Here is a 6,000-nt window from a genome sequence, read left to right as displayed (position 1 = left end):
AATATTTAAAACATTCTGTATCAGTGTTGAAAAAAATATTGCGTTTTCTGTATCATTAAAAACTAGTAAACCCGTGAAATGTCACTGGATAGATAGATCTTTTTATCTCGCCAGCACTGATTCCTACCCACCCATCATACCCTTTCACTCTCTTTCCTTTCCTTAAAAGAAACCTCCACACAGCATCCCCAAAGATGACATGGGTCCTGAGGGAAATTGTTTTCATCCGGGCCTCCTGTGTGGAGGTAATAAAAAAGGTAGATAGGTACTTTACCGCTTGTCTGAATTCATGACACAATCAGTTCCAATTATGAAAAAGACATTTAAATTCAAACAAATCCGAGTTCATCGAACCAGAGTTACAATTTACAATCACTCACAACTTAGTACCTGATATCATTTTGTTTTTTAAATCCTTGAAATTGTTTCAATCTATTTTGAGACTTGTTATCAAAAGTTTAATTTCGTCTCAAACAAAATGTTGTTCTAAAATTAACTTATGTTTATTTATGGTTTAAATATATTATGCATTGTACCTTAAGTAATTTATATTTCAATACAATTATATCTCCAAATTTTCCGCCTACGTGTGTTGTAAACCATGGAAAACTTTCCTGCAAAATTATATTTTTATTTTACTTACTATGCTTTTGTTAATTTATTTATTTTACCTGGTTTTTACGGATTGTTCACATCAATTATAAAAACTCAAGAACAAATATGTACAGTATTTATATGGTTATGTGATCTGTTGATACAAAAAATAGAAGAAATGGAGAAAATAAAACCCATAGAAGGAGAGAATCCAAGAATACATTTAAAAATAATCATATATAAAAGAAAAATCACTAATCCCTAGTCACATTACCACCCCAACTTCAACACCTAATATCATATAGTTATAAGAAGGTTATAATAACATACCTCAAACACAATAATCAATGCCAGGAATTATAATATTCCTCTGCATGGCTCCTTGATATCTCATAGTGTTAGCTAAAATATTATGTATTATTTTATTAAAAAATATTATTATAGTTCATAAGTATCATTGAATCGCTGACAGCCTACTCAACTATTCCAAGTACAATTAGTTTTGTGGGTAACGATAAACTCACTACTGACTATTACCATAATATATATACCGCGATTTATGACAGGTCTTATACGAACCTAGTATAAAGTAGTTCAACTATTGTTACACTGGTATATAGTATTTATTTTGAATTATGCATTGTACATTGTACAGAGATGTGCAAAATGGGTACCAAAAACCATTTGAAATGCAAAATGGAAATGGGTCAAAACTTTTCCATTTGAAAATGCAAAATGGTTTTTAGAAAAGCATTTCAAATGCAAAATGCAAAATACCTATTTTCAAAATGCATTGAAAATGCAAAATGGTTTCTCAGGTCAAACAATTAAAATAATTTTAAATTTTTTAAACAATTTTGTCATTTAATAATGGACATCAATGTAGAACAAACATATTACATGATGGTAAATCCAAAAACACCACGACTAAAGATTATGAAACCACAAAACATTTGCGCGGGACTAATGTTGCCAACGTAAAAACATAGAAACTGCTATCTAACGTTTAATATTACAGCGTCATGGCCATGTTCAGTATTTTTTGTAATGGTATCACTCAATTGCCAGGGCTTCTACCAGGGAGCAACTTGACAAATGTAAATTATCTCTCATAGCGAGGTTGAGGACCGACTGGTATTTGGGGCTTATGAAAAAAAGATGAGTGGAGATAGTAGGAATAATGTTGCAAAAAAGCATTTAAAATGGAAAATGCATTGAGAAAAGCATTTAAAATGCAAAATGGAAAATACCCATTTTGCATTTTGCATTTCTATTTGAAATGGATTTATTTGAAATAAAGCACATCTCTGGTCTTACAGCACTTATATTAATAACTGCATCACGTGTTTTTGTTTACACATTAATTGTTCTTTAATTTACTGCTATTATTATCCTGTATACCACTGTACGCTTGTAATTCAATTATCACTGTATTGTAAAAGCCATCATTATGGCGTTTGAATAAATAAATATTATGTCAACCCAAAATAATTTATATTTTGAGCAAGGGACGGTTATTCCGAAATATAGTGGTTTAAAACAAAGTAATATTGTTTCATTAAAATATAATGGATGACCATAAAGTTATAGCTGCATTCAATAGAATAAAGATAATCGATTACTACGAATGTCACGCCCCTTATTGCATGTATAAACTACATACTACATAGTTACATAATGATTAACACGCGTGCCTTCTTTGGTAAAGCGATCGAAACCCTGATTAAATAAATTATAAAATGGTGACCCCAAAAAATTAGTCAGTATCGATTGGTTACTCTTTCAATGTTGACTCGCCCGCCCCGTCTTTCGTCTCTCGGTCGATACTTATACCGAGTGCCCACGGAGAAAATGGATTAGGCAATATTGCTATATCGTTTTGTAGTCGGCATTCGACATTGTAGTCACAGGTTTTAAGGTCAAAGCCAAGACTGGAGAAAGTAACCCTATTTTACCGAAAGTGATACTGTGTTTGTTGGTCAAACGTAATAATGTTAATATCTTATTATCACATTGAATTGGGATGTTGGGTTACATTAATGGACACAATTCATATATTTTCACTTTCACAATGAAATGTGCATTATCGTATTACTAGAGCAGAGCCGTGTTAAAAATCGGGATATCATAATTCCAATTTCGAAAAGGACAATTGTAATAAGTCTAAGGCGATGCCATACGTAGTAATGCAAAATCATGTGTTTTGGTTTGAAAATTTGGTCGCCTAGAAATGTTTCAGATGCTTTAATTAAATAATGCGAGTAGAATACATCTTGTCCTTTGAAATAATCGAGTATTTTTTAGATAAGTCTTTTTATAAGCCCAGAAAAAAATATGTAAAGGCCTATGAAAACTGCTTTAAAGTTCAAAAATTCCTACTTACGAACACATTTTCGGTTATGATTTTATTGTATAATGTGGAAAATTAAGTTATTTATAAAATGAACAAAAAAAAAAATTATGCTTGAACATCCACAAAATAAAATAAAAGGCACTTTTTGGCCATGTTTTTTTCTTGCATAAATCAAAACAGGCGGATGGTGTTAAGCGGGAATTTAAACCTTATCGCCATCTACGTAAGGGTTGTTATTGATAGCGGCTCAATTTAAAATATTACACGACGTAGTGCATCGCCTTAACTAACCTTAGACATAGCGGAATTAGTCTAATAAATACTCTTCTGTTATTCTGACTCTTGACATGGCCTGACTCCGATGTTACGTGTCATCTCTGGGGGTGCTGTGTAGAGGGTCCTTTTGAGGAGAAGTATAAGTGAAATGGGTTTTGAATTTTTAAACAATTTCAAACAAAACCCATGTTGTAGAAGTGAAGAAATCGTTGACAGAAGCCAGTAAAACGTTGCACAGCCGAGCTTTTGAACTCAAGAACGAGTCTTAGAAGCGACCCGTTCTCATGTGACTCATGTTCAACTGTGTACAACATGTTGGGCGCGCGTTTGGTGTGTTTCCCGAGGAAGGGATCAATGACGCTAGTCATTTTCATTTAGTTCAACTTGATCGTGCCATGCCTTCTTCTGGCGTCCCCAAATTATTCTCCTTACACTCCTTTCTTCGTTCATTCGCTTTACCTGCCCAAAACATCTAAGCGTCCGTTTCTTGATCTAATAAAATATCATAGATACTCGTGTTAGCAGTTCCAATTACGAAAATGACAATTAAATTCAAATAAAATTGGAGTTCATTGAATGTGAATAATTTCATGTAAGAATAACGCACATCACAGACAACGCTATTTTGCGATCTAGAAATGAGATGTGGAGATCCGGAAAGCATGTAAGGCTGACGTAAGTGTAATGAATTAGATAGATTGGCCACTTGGTAGTACGAATGGTAGAAGTCGGAGAAGGTGGGGAGGTGCTTACTCTGAATATGGTTTAGAACCTTCCCCCTTCAAAGTCATCGGGACCATCTCTAAAAATTGTATTCACGATACCCACCGATGAGATAAAACAGTGGAGATTTTGTTGTTTGTCCAAAGGAAGTTCAAGTTTATGTAACCCCGAGTGAAATTAATCTAACATCTACAAATATCGAAACTCTTTCTTGTAGAGATGTTCAAATTTCATTATCTGACTAGGGCCTAGGAGTCAAAAGGCCTTACGGCTTATCTGACTGGCGACATAAGTTCTCTTTCAAATCTGTATAGATCACACTCCTAACACTTTAAATTCGGGACAGTCCCGTTCAAAACGGGACGTCTGGTCACGTTAACTTTACACCGAATTTAATCGTGTATCAGACGATGCTATACACATCAAGCGTTTTTTGGGCATGGTCTATACATATTATGTGTTGTAGTGTCATATGAAGCTATAATCTTCATCTCCCCCTCCTTAGCATACGCTGGAGGGGGAGTGGGAGAGAACGATATATCTGTTTTTTACTGTCACCTTCAGAGCTGGCAGCTGCGTGACCACGGCAGCTCCCTATTTGATCTGATCCCTTCTCCTGCCTACAGCAGGATTTTCAAATATCGCCCGGGTACCAGATCATGACACATCATCTAGGTCACGCCCACACGTATAACACTTCATCTGTCATGTGTGACGATGGTGGGATGGTCCGATGCTCTGTAGGGAATACTGTGTACCCTTAAGTTTAAGTTTAGATTTACGGAATTCAATACTTCGTTTGTGTGAAAGCAATATGAAATAATACTTATCAGAGAGGGATGGAATGCGAGCGATATGGTAAAATTGGCCACGCCCAAAAAACGCTTGATGCACATAGCGTTATCTGACAGTACCATTACCTACTGTCTGGAATTTCAAGTTCAGCGGAATTATTTTCAGTTAACTAAGACATTATTTCCGTATGAGTTACGAAACGTTCAATATTCGTAGAAATGTCGTTAAGTAGGACAAGATGTTATATTGTTTGTTGTACATATTATCTCAGACGTTGTTAAATAAGGAAAAATATTTCGAAACGTACTTGATTAATGATTCATTATACATTCCACCCAGAACATAAAAGTATTTTGAGGTTACTTGGCTCGTGACAGTGGGAAACAAAAATGACCACGAGGAAAGCTATTTCTGTCACAGTGAGCGACTTTTCTGAACGAACGGAATTTTTAAGAAATGATTTTTTGTTTTTGTTTTTTTCTGCATCAACTGTGAACGCGTGATCCGCTCGCTTCGTCGAGAATCGCAAACGTGCGCCGGTACACAGGGGACCAATGCTGCTTACTTTTTCGAGTAGGGTCCGTAGAAACATCTGTAAAATAGACTCAGCATGCTTACATTGCGTCTGTGCATTATGGAATAGATGGAATTCGGTCTGTTAACAATGGATTGTCGATCAGACGAACCGCCCTCCTTTGCACAGGATCATGTATTTTTATCAGGAATTTTGGGGCTCCAGTCCAGAGGTTAGCAGCTGGTTAATATTGAAGAATCTGTTATGACGCTCAGTTTCTTGGAAGCCAGATTTACTCAGGCTTCTTTCGCCGGTTTTAACCGTTCTAGGTACTTTCAATGGAGTTCTTATTGGGGAGGGTGCTTACATCAAATAACACCAAGATCTTTGTCTTCAAAATTTAACTTTAACTTAGTTACTACCGTTACTGAGGTTCATTGTATGACATTTTAGGTATGAATAGGCCAAAATCATGATGATTTAATTAGTTGTACCTTATTTTATCTTCAAATTGCTAATTTATTATTTTTTTAAATTTTAGTAGCGCGGCAACATTCCCTCATCCCTTTCCTTCCCCATCCCGCTCCAACGCCAAAACCTGTCTCACACTCTATCCGTTCTGTATACTTATAAACACATATATTTTTGTATAATACATTATTTAGGTTTAGTATATTGGTTTTACTTCCTTTTTTATACATTTTTATACTTGTTACTTAGTTCGGCTTTTAATTTTTTTACTTAG

Source organism: Hesperophylax consimilis, chromosome 24 (assembly GCF_061612785.1).
Source record: "Hesperophylax consimilis isolate HC1 chromosome 24, BYU_Hcon_1.0, whole genome shotgun sequence".
NCBI classification, from domain to species: domain Eukaryota; kingdom Metazoa; phylum Arthropoda; class Insecta; order Trichoptera; family Limnephilidae; genus Hesperophylax; species Hesperophylax consimilis.
The sequence above is the reverse complement of the archived record's forward strand: the minus strand, read 5'-3'. Positions refer to the sequence as shown.